General features: G+C 55.0%; 29 non-coding genes across 29 annotated transcripts; 23 read left to right on the top strand and 6 right to left on the bottom strand.

The window, feature by feature from the left end:
• Positions 1–174: 174 nt before the first annotated feature.
• On the top strand, positions 175–246 carry Trnae-uuc (transfer RNA glutamic acid (anticodon UUC)). The gene has a single exon. It is a non-coding gene; the product is annotated as a tRNA-Glu (tRNA).
• A 198-nt stretch (positions 247–444) lies between these two features.
• Trnai-aau (transfer RNA isoleucine (anticodon AAU)) lies at positions 445–518 on the top strand. The gene has a single exon. It is a non-coding gene; the product is annotated as a tRNA-Ile (tRNA).
• A 603-nt stretch (positions 519–1,121) lies between these two features.
• Trnag-ucc (transfer RNA glycine (anticodon UCC)) lies at positions 1,122–1,193 on the bottom strand. The gene has a single exon. It is a non-coding gene; the product is annotated as a tRNA-Gly (tRNA).
• Positions 1,194–1,533: 340 nt separating this feature from the next.
• Trnag-gcc (transfer RNA glycine (anticodon GCC)) lies at positions 1,534–1,604 on the top strand. The gene has a single exon. It is a non-coding gene; the product is annotated as a tRNA-Gly (tRNA).
• A 380-nt stretch (positions 1,605–1,984) lies between these two features.
• On the top strand, positions 1,985–2,057 carry Trnam-cau (transfer RNA methionine (anticodon CAU)). The gene has a single exon. It is a non-coding gene; the product is annotated as a tRNA-Met (tRNA).
• Positions 2,058–2,361: 304 nt separating this feature from the next.
• Positions 2,362–2,433, top strand: Trnae-uuc (transfer RNA glutamic acid (anticodon UUC)). The gene has a single exon. It is a non-coding gene; the product is annotated as a tRNA-Glu (tRNA).
• Positions 2,434–2,631: 198 nt separating this feature from the next.
• Positions 2,632–2,705, top strand: Trnai-aau (transfer RNA isoleucine (anticodon AAU)). The gene has a single exon. It is a non-coding gene; the product is annotated as a tRNA-Ile (tRNA).
• A 603-nt stretch (positions 2,706–3,308) lies between these two features.
• Trnag-ucc (transfer RNA glycine (anticodon UCC)) lies at positions 3,309–3,380 on the bottom strand. Its single transcript has one exon. It is a non-coding gene; the product is annotated as a tRNA-Gly (tRNA).
• A 340-nt stretch (positions 3,381–3,720) lies between these two features.
• Trnag-gcc (transfer RNA glycine (anticodon GCC)) lies at positions 3,721–3,791 on the top strand. Its single transcript has one exon. It is a non-coding gene; the product is annotated as a tRNA-Gly (tRNA).
• A 380-nt stretch (positions 3,792–4,171) lies between these two features.
• On the top strand, positions 4,172–4,244 carry Trnam-cau (transfer RNA methionine (anticodon CAU)). The gene has a single exon. It is a non-coding gene; the product is annotated as a tRNA-Met (tRNA).
• A 304-nt stretch (positions 4,245–4,548) lies between these two features.
• On the top strand, positions 4,549–4,620 carry Trnae-uuc (transfer RNA glutamic acid (anticodon UUC)). The gene has a single exon. It is a non-coding gene; the product is annotated as a tRNA-Glu (tRNA).
• A 198-nt stretch (positions 4,621–4,818) lies between these two features.
• On the top strand, positions 4,819–4,892 carry Trnai-aau (transfer RNA isoleucine (anticodon AAU)). The gene has a single exon. It is a non-coding gene; the product is annotated as a tRNA-Ile (tRNA).
• Positions 4,893–5,495: 603 nt separating this feature from the next.
• Trnag-ucc (transfer RNA glycine (anticodon UCC)) lies at positions 5,496–5,567 on the bottom strand. The gene has a single exon. It is a non-coding gene; the product is annotated as a tRNA-Gly (tRNA).
• Positions 5,568–5,907: 340 nt separating this feature from the next.
• Trnag-gcc (transfer RNA glycine (anticodon GCC)) lies at positions 5,908–5,978 on the top strand. The gene has a single exon. It is a non-coding gene; the product is annotated as a tRNA-Gly (tRNA).
• Positions 5,979–6,358: 380 nt separating this feature from the next.
• On the top strand, positions 6,359–6,431 carry Trnam-cau (transfer RNA methionine (anticodon CAU)). The gene has a single exon. It is a non-coding gene; the product is annotated as a tRNA-Met (tRNA).
• A 304-nt stretch (positions 6,432–6,735) lies between these two features.
• Trnae-uuc (transfer RNA glutamic acid (anticodon UUC)) lies at positions 6,736–6,807 on the top strand. The gene has a single exon. It is a non-coding gene; the product is annotated as a tRNA-Glu (tRNA).
• A 198-nt stretch (positions 6,808–7,005) lies between these two features.
• On the top strand, positions 7,006–7,079 carry Trnai-aau (transfer RNA isoleucine (anticodon AAU)). The gene has a single exon. It is a non-coding gene; the product is annotated as a tRNA-Ile (tRNA).
• Positions 7,080–7,682: 603 nt separating this feature from the next.
• Trnag-ucc (transfer RNA glycine (anticodon UCC)) lies at positions 7,683–7,754 on the bottom strand. Its single transcript has one exon. It is a non-coding gene; the product is annotated as a tRNA-Gly (tRNA).
• A 340-nt stretch (positions 7,755–8,094) lies between these two features.
• On the top strand, positions 8,095–8,165 carry Trnag-gcc (transfer RNA glycine (anticodon GCC)). Its single transcript has one exon. It is a non-coding gene; the product is annotated as a tRNA-Gly (tRNA).
• A 380-nt stretch (positions 8,166–8,545) lies between these two features.
• Trnam-cau (transfer RNA methionine (anticodon CAU)) lies at positions 8,546–8,618 on the top strand. Its single transcript has one exon. It is a non-coding gene; the product is annotated as a tRNA-Met (tRNA).
• A 304-nt stretch (positions 8,619–8,922) lies between these two features.
• On the top strand, positions 8,923–8,994 carry Trnae-uuc (transfer RNA glutamic acid (anticodon UUC)). The gene has a single exon. It is a non-coding gene; the product is annotated as a tRNA-Glu (tRNA).
• Positions 8,995–9,192: 198 nt separating this feature from the next.
• On the top strand, positions 9,193–9,266 carry Trnai-aau (transfer RNA isoleucine (anticodon AAU)). Its single transcript has one exon. It is a non-coding gene; the product is annotated as a tRNA-Ile (tRNA).
• Positions 9,267–9,869: 603 nt separating this feature from the next.
• On the bottom strand, positions 9,870–9,941 carry Trnag-ucc (transfer RNA glycine (anticodon UCC)). Its single transcript has one exon. It is a non-coding gene; the product is annotated as a tRNA-Gly (tRNA).
• Positions 9,942–10,281: 340 nt separating this feature from the next.
• On the top strand, positions 10,282–10,352 carry Trnag-gcc (transfer RNA glycine (anticodon GCC)). The gene has a single exon. It is a non-coding gene; the product is annotated as a tRNA-Gly (tRNA).
• A 380-nt stretch (positions 10,353–10,732) lies between these two features.
• On the top strand, positions 10,733–10,805 carry Trnam-cau (transfer RNA methionine (anticodon CAU)). The gene has a single exon. It is a non-coding gene; the product is annotated as a tRNA-Met (tRNA).
• A 304-nt stretch (positions 10,806–11,109) lies between these two features.
• Trnae-uuc (transfer RNA glutamic acid (anticodon UUC)) lies at positions 11,110–11,181 on the top strand. The gene has a single exon. It is a non-coding gene; the product is annotated as a tRNA-Glu (tRNA).
• A 198-nt stretch (positions 11,182–11,379) lies between these two features.
• On the top strand, positions 11,380–11,453 carry Trnai-aau (transfer RNA isoleucine (anticodon AAU)). Its single transcript has one exon. It is a non-coding gene; the product is annotated as a tRNA-Ile (tRNA).
• A 603-nt stretch (positions 11,454–12,056) lies between these two features.
• Positions 12,057–12,128, bottom strand: Trnag-ucc (transfer RNA glycine (anticodon UCC)). The gene has a single exon. It is a non-coding gene; the product is annotated as a tRNA-Gly (tRNA).
• Positions 12,129–12,468: 340 nt separating this feature from the next.
• Positions 12,469–12,539, top strand: Trnag-gcc (transfer RNA glycine (anticodon GCC)). Its single transcript has one exon. It is a non-coding gene; the product is annotated as a tRNA-Gly (tRNA).
• Positions 12,540–12,573: the final 34 nt, after the last annotated feature.

Raw genomic sequence — 12,573 nt, forward strand, 5'->3', positions numbered from 1 at the left:
TTTCCTCTTCTCCCAGCAGAGCATGAAGCCAAAAGCATTGCTCTGAGACGTTTGAGGTGTGCGCCTTGCCAGTCAGTATGCGCAAAGATGCTCGCAAAGAGAGAAGGGCGACGACGCGGGACTCGACACGAAATGCGCCAAGCGACCGTCCGAAGCGTCGAGTGAGCGCCCACGTCCGGTGTGGTCTGGTGGCTAGGATACCTGGCTTTCACCCAGGAGGCCCGGGTTCAATTCCCGGTACCGGAACGGAATTTTTCCCACACGAATCGTGACAAGTTTGAGCTGTCCGAACTGCCGTTTCCCGTCCTGCTCGCAATATAGCTACTGTTTCGTGAGCGTTAGCAGGATACAGACAAGGGAAGCAGACACACGACGACCATAGAAATGACGTATGGCTTCATGCCACATGTTTCGAGCGTAGGGCTGAGCATCTGCGTCCGTCGAGGCCCGTTAGCTCAGTTGGTTAGAGCGTCGTGCTAATAACGCGAAGGTCGTGGGTTCGATCCCCCCACGGGCCATTACGCTTTTACTACCACGAAAAGGCAGCGCCGATTTCAGCTGGCGAGTGTGATGACCAAAAGATCATCACTCTGCGTGGAAGCCGACAGACAGAGGATCCGACCCGACTTGTCGGGAAGCGCTACAGCATTCACTCGGCAATGGCCATCATATGTTGAATACACTGGTTCTCATACGATAAAGAGAAAATGAAAGAAAGTGTCCGATTGCCGATATGTAACAACTTTGGCCCTTGTCAGTACTTGGGCGGGTGAGCGCATGGGAACACAGGGTGCTGTTGGCAGTTTCGCTTCCTATTTTTCTTTCTCCTTTGTTTTCGGAGCTACAGCCCGATTCGGTCAGGGAGACGCCACCGTGAAATGAAGGGGCGTGCTGTGTGTCCATCGCCTCGCCTCGCCTCTCCTTACCTCTCTCAGTCGTTTCTCGTGCTTGTCGTTTTGATATAGGCCGATTGGAGAGCGTCAGCTCTCGCGTCAGCTGAGCAAAGTCGAGACAAGTCGAGACACACTATCTATAGGCTGGTCTGCAGCGAGTAAGAGGCGGCAAAACATTAATGTAAGGGCGCGTGGCAAAAGTACTCATACGCGAAATTAAAAGCCTGCTGCGGTGGCCGGGAATCGAACCCGGATCAACTGCTTGGAAGGCAACTATGCTGACCATTACACCACCACCGCACAAGCGAGCGCCCCGACGCCGCGCGGTGTCGGCTTCCCGCCTGTCGGCAGCGGCCGAAGGTGATCGTACCTGCAGGCGCATTTCGAGGTAGGCTAGGGGAACACATCCAGTTGCATTCGGACGGCGTATCCACGCACACTTCGCATCCTTTGGCAAGAGTCGGCGCCGGCGACGCAAGAGTACGCAGAGGACCGCGTTCTGGCGGCATTTTTAAGCAGTGCAGTGCAGGATTCAGCGTCTGCAGCATCTTCTCGACAGAATGCTACGGCGCTCGACGGCAGTCCCACTTTCCCTTGCGACATGCGCTCGGGAAGCAGCGTGAACGTACTACCGCCCCGAGCATCGGTGGTTCAGTGGTAGAATGCTCGCCTGCCACGCGGGCGGCCCGGGTTCGATTCCCGGCCGATGCATCATTTTGCTTTTCCCGCGATAGTGCTGCCGTGTGGCTTTCGCGCTTGAGATGCACGATCCACAAGAATATATAGCTGGATTCCCTTGAGAAGAACCGAGAACGCAGCACTCGCGGGTCCCCACTAGGACGCTCGCATCATGTTCTACAGACTAGCGCCGGCCTGGCCTCACAAGTTGCTGTGTCCAGGTGCCTCCGAGGCACTGAACTTTAACGACAAGGAGTGCTGCCTATCGTTGCAACAGCTGCAGCAACACCGCAATCAAATGGGCCGGCAATGCACGTGTAGTAACAGAACACGTTATCCAGGAAGTACAGTGTCTCTACGTCTAATATTGGGTACGGGGTTTACCTATTTTCGAGGGCAAGCGGTGCACCCGTGCCTCGGTAGCGCAGTAGGCAGCGCGTAAGTCTCATAATCTTAAGGTCGTGAGTTCGATCCTCACCCGGGGCATTTAATTTTCTGTGACTGATGGTGGTGCTGTTGCTAGGGCACCAACTTATTTCTTGATTGTTATCCACGACGTTTCAACGCTTCAGCGGGAAAATGTTTACTCCCTGTTATTGCTACTTACAGCTTCCCTTTTCCTCTTCTCCCAGCAGAGCATGAAGCCAAAAGCATTGCTCTGAGACGTTTGAGGTGTGCGCCTTGCCAGTCAGTATGCGCAAAGATGCTCGCAAAGAGAGAAGGGCGACGACGCGGGACTCGACACGAAATGCGCCAAGCGACCGTCCGAAGCGTCGAGTGAGCGCCCACGTCCGGTGTGGTCTGGTGGCTAGGATACCTGGCTTTCACCCAGGAGGCCCGGGTTCAATTCCCGGTACCGGAACGGAATTTTTCCCACACGAATCGTGACAAGTTTGAGCTGTCCGAACTGCCGTTTCCCGTCCTGCTCGCAATATAGCTACTGTTTCGTGAGCGTTAGCAGGATACAGACAAGGGAAGCAGACACACGACGACCATAGAAATGACGTATGGCTTCATGCCACATGTTTCGAGCGTAGGGCTGAGCATCTGCGTCCGTCGAGGCCCGTTAGCTCAGTTGGTTAGAGCGTCGTGCTAATAACGCGAAGGTCGTGGGTTCGATCCCCCCACGGGCCATTACGCTTTTACTACCACGAAAAGGCAGCGCCGATTTCAGCTGGCGAGTGTGATGACCAAAAGATCATCACTCTGCGTGGAAGCCGACAGACAGAGGATCCGACCCGACTTGTCGGGAAGCGCTACAGCATTCACTCGGCAATGGCCATCATATGTTGAATACACTGGTTCTCATACGATAAAGAGAAAATGAAAGAAAGTGTCCGATTGCCGATATGTAACAACTTTGGCCCTTGTCAGTACTTGGGCGGGTGAGCGCATGGGAACACAGGGTGCTGTTGGCAGTTTCGCTTCCTATTTTTCTTTCTCCTTTGTTTTCGGAGCTACAGCCCGATTCGGTCAGGGAGACGCCACCGTGAAATGAAGGGGCGTGCTGTGTGTCCATCGCCTCGCCTCGCCTCTCCTTACCTCTCTCAGTCGTTTCTCGTGCTTGTCGTTTTGATATAGGCCGATTGGAGAGCGTCAGCTCTCGCGTCAGCTGAGCAAAGTCGAGACAAGTCGAGACACACTATCTATAGGCTGGTCTGCAGCGAGTAAGAGGCGGCAAAACATTAATGTAAGGGCGCGTGGCAAAAGTACTCATACGCGAAATTAAAAGCCTGCTGCGGTGGCCGGGAATCGAACCCGGATCAACTGCTTGGAAGGCAACTATGCTGACCATTACACCACCACCGCACAAGCGAGCGCCCCGACGCCGCGCGGTGTCGGCTTCCCGCCTGTCGGCAGCGGCCGAAGGTGATCGTACCTGCAGGCGCATTTCGAGGTAGGCTAGGGGAACACATCCAGTTGCATTCGGACGGCGTATCCACGCACACTTCGCATCCTTTGGCAAGAGTCGGCGCCGGCGACGCAAGAGTACGCAGAGGACCGCGTTCTGGCGGCATTTTTAAGCAGTGCAGTGCAGGATTCAGCGTCTGCAGCATCTTCTCGACAGAATGCTACGGCGCTCGACGGCAGTCCCACTTTCCCTTGCGACATGCGCTCGGGAAGCAGCGTGAACGTACTACCGCCCCGAGCATCGGTGGTTCAGTGGTAGAATGCTCGCCTGCCACGCGGGCGGCCCGGGTTCGATTCCCGGCCGATGCATCATTTTGCTTTTCCCGCGATAGTGCTGCCGTGTGGCTTTCGCGCTTGAGATGCACGATCCACAAGAATATATAGCTGGATTCCCTTGAGAAGAACCGAGAACGCAGCACTCGCGGGTCCCCACTAGGACGCTCGCATCATGTTCTACAGACTAGCGCCGGCCTGGCCTCACAAGTTGCTGTGTCCAGGTGCCTCCGAGGCACTGAACTTTAACGACAAGGAGTGCTGCCTATCGTTGCAACAGCTGCAGCAACACCGCAATCAAATGGGCCGGCAATGCACGTGTAGTAACAGAACACGTTATCCAGGAAGTACAGTGTCTCTACGTCTAATATTGGGTACGGGGTTTACCTATTTTCGAGGGCAAGCGGTGCACCCGTGCCTCGGTAGCGCAGTAGGCAGCGCGTAAGTCTCATCATCTTAAGGTCGTGAGTTCGATCCTCACCCGGGGCATTTAATTTTCTGTGACTGATGGTGGTGCTGTTGCTAGGGCACCAACTTATTTCTTGATTGTTATCCACGACGTTTCAACGCTTCAGCGGGAAAATGTTTACTCCCTGTTATTGCTACTTACAGCTTCCCTTTTCCTCTTCTCCCAGCAGAGCATGAAGCCAAAAGCATTGCTCTGAGACGTTTGAGGTGTGCGCCTTGCCAGTCAGTATGCGCAAAGATGCTCGCAAAGAGAGAAGGGCGACGACGCGGGACTCGACACGAAATGCGCCAAGCGACCGTCCGAAGCGTCGAGTGAGCGCCCACGTCCGGTGTGGTCTGGTGGCTAGGATACCTGGCTTTCACCCAGGAGGCCCGGGTTCAATTCCCGGTACCGGAACGGAATTTTTCCCACACGAATCGTGACAAGTTTGAGCTGTCCGAACTGCCGTTTCCCGTCCTGCTCGCAATATAGCTACTGTTTCGTGAGCGTTAGCAGGATACAGACAAGGGAAGCAGACACACGACGACCATAGAAATGACGTATGGCTTCATGCCACATGTTTCGAGCGTAGGGCTGAGCATCTGCGTCCGTCGAGGCCCGTTAGCTCAGTTGGTTAGAGCGTCGTGCTAATAACGCGAAGGTCGTGGGTTCGATCCCCCCACGGGCCATTACGCTTTTACTACCACGAAAAGGCAGCGCCGATTTCAGCTGGCGAGTGTGATGACCAAAAGATCATCACTCTGCGTGGAAGCCGACAGACAGAGGATCCGACCCGACTTGTCGGGAAGCGCTACAGCATTCACTCGGCAATGGCCATCATATGTTGAATACACTGGTTCTCATACGATAAAGAGAAAATGAAAGAAAGTGTCCGATTGCCGATATGTAACAACTTTGGCCCTTGTCAGTACTTGGGCGGGTGAGCGCATGGGAACACAGGGTGCTGTTGGCAGTTTCGCTTCCTATTTTTCTTTCTCCTTTGTTTTCGGAGCTACAGCCCGATTCGGTCAGGGAGACGCCACCGTGAAATGAAGGGGCGTGCTGTGTGTCCATCGCCTCGCCTCGCCTCTCCTTACCTCTCTCAGTCGTTTCTCGTGCTTGTCGTTTTGATATAGGCCGATTGGAGAGCGTCAGCTCTCGCGTCAGCTGAGCAAAGTCGAGACAAGTCGAGACACACTATCTATAGGCTGGTCTGCAGCGAGTAAGAGGCGGCAAAACATTAATGTAAGGGCGCGTGGCAAAAGTACTCATACGCGAAATTAAAAGCCTGCTGCGGTGGCCGGGAATCGAACCCGGATCAACTGCTTGGAAGGCAACTATGCTGACCATTACACCACCACCGCACAAGCGAGCGCCCCGACGCCGCGCGGTGTCGGCTTCCCGCCTGTCGGCAGCGGCCGAAGGTGATCGTACCTGCAGGCGCATTTCGAGGTAGGCTAGGGGAACACATCCAGTTGCATTCGGACGGCGTATCCACGCACACTTCGCATCCTTTGGCAAGAGTCGGCGCCGGCGACGCAAGAGTACGCAGAGGACCGCGTTCTGGCGGCATTTTTAAGCAGTGCAGTGCAGGATTCAGCGTCTGCAGCATCTTCTCGACAGAATGCTACGGCGCTCGACGGCAGTCCCACTTTCCCTTGCGACATGCGCTCGGGAAGCAGCGTGAACGTACTACCGCCCCGAGCATCGGTGGTTCAGTGGTAGAATGCTCGCCTGCCACGCGGGCGGCCCGGGTTCGATTCCCGGCCGATGCATCATTTTGCTTTTCCCGCGATAGTGCTGCCGTGTGGCTTTCGCGCTTGAGATGCACGATCCACAAGAATATATAGCTGGATTCCCTTGAGAAGAACCGAGAACGCAGCACTCGCGGGTCCCCACTAGGACGCTCGCATCATGTTCTACAGACTAGCGCCGGCCTGGCCTCACAAGTTGCTGTGTCCAGGTGCCTCCGAGGCACTGAACTTTAACGACAAGGAGTGCTGCCTATCGTTGCAACAGCTGCAGCAACACCGCAATCAAATGGGCCGGCAATGCACGTGTAGTAACAGAACACGTTATCCAGGAAGTACAGTGTCTCTACGTCTAATATTGGGTACGGGGTTTACCTATTTTCGAGGGCAAGCGGTGCACCCGTGCCTCGGTAGCGCAGTAGGCAGCGCGTAAGTCTCATAATCTTAAGGTCGTGAGTTCGATCCTCACCCGGGGCATTTAATTTTCTGTGACTGATGGTGGTGCTGTTGCTAGGGCACCAACTTATTTCTTGATTGTTATCCACGACGTTTCAACGCTTCAGCGGGAAAATGTTTACTCCCTGTTATTGCTACTTACAGCTTCCCTTTTCCTCTTCTCCCAGCAGAGCATGAAGCCAAAAGCATTGCTCTGAGACGTTTGAGGTGTGCGCCTTGCCAGTCAGTATGCGCAAAGATGCTCGCAAAGAGAGAAGGGCGACGACGCGGGACTCGACACGAAATGCGCCAAGCGACCGTCCGAAGCGTCGAGTGAGCGCCCACGTCCGGTGTGGTCTGGTGGCTAGGATACCTGGCTTTCACCCAGGAGGCCCGGGTTCAATTCCCGGTACCGGAACGGAATTTTTCCCACACGAATCGTGACAAGTTTGAGCTGTCCGAACTGCCGTTTCCCGTCCTGCTCGCAATATAGCTACTGTTTCGTGAGCGTTAGCAGGATACAGACAAGGGAAGCAGACACACGACGACCATAGAAATGACGTATGGCTTCATGCCACATGTTTCGAGCGTAGGGCTGAGCATCTGCGTCCGTCGAGGCCCGTTAGCTCAGTTGGTTAGAGCGTCGTGCTAATAACGCGAAGGTCGTGGGTTCGATCCCCCCACGGGCCATTACGCTTTTACTACCACGAAAAGGCAGCGCCGATTTCAGCTGGCGAGTGTGATGACCAAAAGATCATCACTCTGCGTGGAAGCCGACAGACAGAGGATCCGACCCGACTTGTCGGGAAGCGCTACAGCATTCACTCGGCAATGGCCATCATATGTTGAATACACTGGTTCTCATACGATAAAGAGAAAATGAAAGAAAGTGTCCGATTGCCGATATGTAACAACTTTGGCCCTTGTCAGTACTTGGGCGGGTGAGCGCATGGGAACACAGGGTGCTGTTGGCAGTTTCGCTTCCTATTTTTCTTTCTCCTTTGTTTTCGGAGCTACAGCCCGATTCGGTCAGGGAGACGCCACCGTGAAATGAAGGGGCGTGCTGTGTGTCCATCGCCTCGCCTCGCCTCTCCTTACCTCTCTCAGTCGTTTCTCGTGCTTGTCGTTTTGATATAGGCCGATTGGAGAGCGTCAGCTCTCGCGTCAGCTGAGCAAAGTCGAGACAAGTCGAGACACACTATCTATAGGCTGGTCTGCAGCGAGTAAGAGGCGGCAAAACATTAATGTAAGGGCGCGTGGCAAAAGTACTCATACGCGAAATTAAAAGCCTGCTGCGGTGGCCGGGAATCGAACCCGGATCAACTGCTTGGAAGGCAACTATGCTGACCATTACACCACCACCGCACAAGCGAGCGCCCCGACGCCGCGCGGTGTCGGCTTCCCGCCTGTCGGCAGCGGCCGAAGGTGATCGTACCTGCAGGCGCATTTCGAGGTAGGCTAGGGGAACACATCCAGTTGCATTCGGACGGCGTATCCACGCACACTTCGCATCCTTTGGCAAGAGTCGGCGCCGGCGACGCAAGAGTACGCAGAGGACCGCGTTCTGGCGGCATTTTTAAGCAGTGCAGTGCAGGATTCAGCGTCTGCAGCATCTTCTCGACAGAATGCTACGGCGCTCGACGGCAGTCCCACTTTCCCTTGCGACATGCGCTCGGGAAGCAGCGTGAACGTACTACCGCCCCGAGCATCGGTGGTTCAGTGGTAGAATGCTCGCCTGCCACGCGGGCGGCCCGGGTTCGATTCCCGGCCGATGCATCATTTTGCTTTTCCCGCGATAGTGCTGCCGTGTGGCTTTCGCGCTTGAGATGCACGATCCACAAGAATATATAGCTGGATTCCCTTGAGAAGAACCGAGAACGCAGCACTCGCGGGTCCCCACTAGGACGCTCGCATCATGTTCTACAGACTAGCGCCGGCCTGGCCTCACAAGTTGCTGTGTCCAGGTGCCTCCGAGGCACTGAACTTTAACGACAAGGAGTGCTGCCTATCGTTGCAACAGCTGCAGCAACACCGCAATCAAATGGGCCGGCAATGCACGTGTAGTAACAGAACACGTTATCCAGGAAGTACAGTGTCTCTACGTCTAATATTGGGTACGGGGTTTACCTATTTTCGAGGGCAAGCGGTGCACCCGTGCCTCGGTAGCGCAGTAGGCAGCGCGTAAGTCTCATAATCTTAAGGTCGTGAGTTCGATCCTCACCCGGGGCATTTAATTTTCTGTGACTGATGGTGGTGCTGTTGCTAGGGCACCAACTTATTTCTTGATTGTTATCCACGACGTTTCAACGCTTCAGCGGGAAAATGTTTACTCCCTGTTATTGCTACTTACAGCTTCCCTTTTCCTCTTCTCCCAGCAGAGCATGAAGCCAAAAGCATTGCTCTGAGACGTTTGAGGTGTGCGCCTTGCCAGTCAGTATGCGCAAAGATGCTCGCAAAGAGAGAAGGGCGACGACGCGGGACTCGACACGAAATGCGCCAAGCGACCGTCCGAAGCGTCGAGTGAGCGCCCACGTCCGGTGTGGTCTGGTGGCTAGGATACCTGGCTTTCACCCAGGAGGCCCGGGTTCAATTCCCGGTACCGGAACGGAATTTTTCCCACACGAATCGTGACAAGTTTGAGCTGTCCGAACTGCCGTTTCCCGTCCTGCTCGCAATATAGCTACTGTTTCGTGAGCGTTAGCAGGATACAGACAAGGGAAGCAGACACACGACGACCATAGAAATGACGTATGGCTTCATGCCACATGTTTCGAGCGTAGGGCTGAGCATCTGCGTCCGTCGAGGCCCGTTAGCTCAGTTGGTTAGAGCGTCGTGCTAATAACGCGAAGGTCGTGGGTTCGATCCCCCCACGGGCCATTACGCTTTTACTACCACGAAAAGGCAGCGCCGATTTCAGCTGGCGAGTGTGATGACCAAAAGATCATCACTCTGCGTGGAAGCCGACAGACAGAGGATCCGACCCGACTTGTCGGGAAGCGCTACAGCATTCACTCGGCAATGGCCATCATATGTTGAATACACTGGTTCTCATACGATAAAGAGAAAATGAAAGAAAGTGTCCGATTGCCGATATGTAACAACTTTGGCCCTTGTCAGTACTTGGGCGGGTGAGCGCATGGGAACACAGGGTGCTGTTGGCAGTTTCGCTTCCTATTTTTCTTTCTCCTTTGTTTTCGGAGCTACAGCCCGATTCGGTCAGGGAGACGCCACCGTGAAATGAAGGGGCGTGCTGTGTGTCCATCGCCTCGCCTCGCCTCTCCTTACCTCTCTCAGTCGTTTCTCGTGCTTGTCGTTTTGATATAGGCCGATTGGAGAGCGTCAGCTCTCGCGTCAGCTGAGCAAAGTCGAGACAAGTCGAGACACACTATCTATAGGCTGGTCTGCAGCGAGTAAGAGGCGGCAAAACATTAATGTAAGGGCGCGTGGCAAAAGTACTCATACGCGAAATTAAAAGCCTGCTGCGGTGGCCGGGAATCGAACCCGGATCAACTGCTTGGAAGGCAACTATGCTGACCATTACACCACCACCGCACAAGCGAGCGCCCCGACGCCGCGCGGTGTCGGCTTCCCGCCTGTCGGCAGCGGCCGAAGGTGATCGTACCTGCAGGCGCATTTCGAGGTAGGCTAGGGGAACACATCCAGTTGCATTCGGACGGCGTATCCACGCACACTTCGCATCCTTTGGCAAGAGTCGGCGCCGGCGACGCAAGAGTACGCAGAGGACCGCGTTCTGGCGGCATTTTTAAGCAGTGCAGTGCAGGATTCAGCGTCTGCAGCATCTTCTCGACAGAATGCTACGGCGCTCGACGGCAGTCCCACTTTCCCTTGCGACATGCGTTCGGGAAGCAGCGTGAACGTACTACCGCCCCGAGCATCGGTGGTTCAGTGGTAGAATGCTCGCCTGCCACGCGGGCGGCCCGGGTTCGATTCCCGGCCGATGCATCATTTTGCTTTTCCCGCGATAGTGCTGCCGTGTGGCTTTCGCGCTTGAGATGCACGATCCACAAGAATATATAGCTGGATTCCCTTGAGAAGAACCGAGAACGCAGCACTCGCGGGTCCCCACTAGGACGCTCGCATCATGTTCTACAGACTAGCGCCGGCCTGGCCTCACAAGTTGCTGTGTCCAGGTGCCTCCGAGGCACTGAACTTTAACGACAAGGAGTGCTGCCTATCGTTGCAACAGCTGCAGCAACACCGCAATCAAATGGGCCGGCAATGCACGTGTAGTAACAGAACACGTTATCCAGGAAGTACAGTGTCTCTACGTCTAATATTGGGTACGGGGTTTACCTATTTTCGAGGGCAAGCGGTGCACCCGTGCCTCGGTAGCGCAGTAGGCAGCGCGTAAGTCTCATAATCTTAAGGTCGTGAGTTCGATCCTCACCCGGGGCATTTAATTTTCTGTGACTGATGGTGGTGCTGTTGCTAGGGCACCAACTTATTTCTTGATTGTTATCCACGACGTTTCAACGCTTCAGCGGGAAAATGTTTACTCCCTGTTATTGCTACTTACAGCTTCCCTTTTCCTCTTCTCCCAGCAGAGCATGAAGCCAAAAGCATTGCTCTGAGACGTTTGAGGTGTGCGCCTTGCCAGTCAGTATGCGCAAAGATGCTCGCAAAGAGAGAAGGGCGACGACGCGGGACTCGACACGAAATGCGCCAAGCGACCGTCCGAAGCGTCGAGTGAGCGCCCACGTCCGGTGTGGTCTGGTGGCTAGGATACCTGGCTTTCACCCAGGAGGCCCGGGTTCAATTCCCGGTACCGGAACGGAATTTTTCCCACACGAATCGTGACAAGTTTGAGCTGTCCGAACTGCCGTTTCCCGTCCTGCTCGCAATATAGCTACTGTTTCGTGAGCGTTAGCAGGATACAGACAAGGGAAGCAGACACACGACGACCATAGAAATGACGTATGGCTTCATGCCACATGTTTCGAGCGTAGGGCTGAGCATCTGCGTCCGTCGAGGCCCGTTAGCTCAGTTGGTTAGAGCGTCGTGCTAATAACGCGAAGGTCGTGGGTTCGATCCCCCCACGGGCCATTACGCTTTTACTACCACGAAAAGGCAGCGCCGATTTCAGCTGGCGAGTGTGATGACCAAAAGATCATCACTCTGCGTGGAAGCCGACAGACAGAGGATCCGACCCGACTTGTCGGGAAGCGCTACAGCATTCACTCGGCAATGGCCATCATATGTTGAATACACTGGTTCTCATACGATAAAGAGAAAATGAAAGAAAGTGTCCGATTGCCGATATGTAACAACTTTGGCCCTTGTCAGTACTTGGGCGGGTGAGCGCATGGGAACACAGGGTGCTGTTGGCAGTTTCGCTTCCTATTTTTCTTTCTCCTTTGTTTTCGGAGCTACAGCCCGATTCGGTCAGGGAGACGCCACCGTGAAATGAAGGGGCGTGCTGTGTGTCCATCGCCTCGCCTCGCCTCTCCTTACCTCTCTCAGTCGTTTCTCGTGCTTGTCGTTTTGATATAGGCCGATTGGAGAGCGTCAGCTCTCGCGTCAGCTGAGCAAAGTCGAGACAAGTCGAGACACACTATCTATAGGCTGGTCTGCAGTGAGTAAGAGGCGGCAAAACATTAATGTAAGGGCGCGTGGCAAAAGTACTCATACGCGAAATTAAAAGCCTGCTGCGGTGGCCGGGAATCGAACCCGGATCAACTGCTTGGAAGGCAACTATGCTGACCATTACACCACCACCGCACAAGCGAGCGCCCCGACGCCGCGCGGTGTCGGCTTCCCGCCTGTCGGCAGCGGCCGAAGGTGATCGTACCTGCAGGCGCATTTCGAGGTAGGCTAGGGGAACACATCCAGTTGCATTCGGACGGCGTATCCACGCACACTTCGCATCCTTTGGCAAGAGTCGGCGCCGGCGACGCAAGAGTACGCAGAGGACCGCGTTCTGGCGGCATTTTTAAGCAGTGCAGTGCAGGATTCAGCGTCTGCAGCATCTTCTCGACAGAATGCTACGGCGCTCGACGGCAGTCCCACTTTCCCTTGCGACATGCGCTCGGGAAGCAGCGTGAACGTACTACCGCCCCGAGCATCGGTGGTTCAGTGGTAGAATGCTCGCCTGCCACGCGGGCGGCCCGGGTTCGATTCCCGGCCGATGCATCATTTTGCTTTTCCCGCGATAGTGCTGCCGTGT

This window comes from Schistocerca cancellata, unplaced genomic scaffold, assembly GCF_023864275.1.
Source record: "Schistocerca cancellata isolate TAMUIC-IGC-003103 unplaced genomic scaffold, iqSchCanc2.1 HiC_scaffold_320, whole genome shotgun sequence".
In the NCBI taxonomy this organism is placed as follows: Eukaryota; Metazoa; Arthropoda; class Insecta; order Orthoptera; family Acrididae; genus Schistocerca; species Schistocerca cancellata.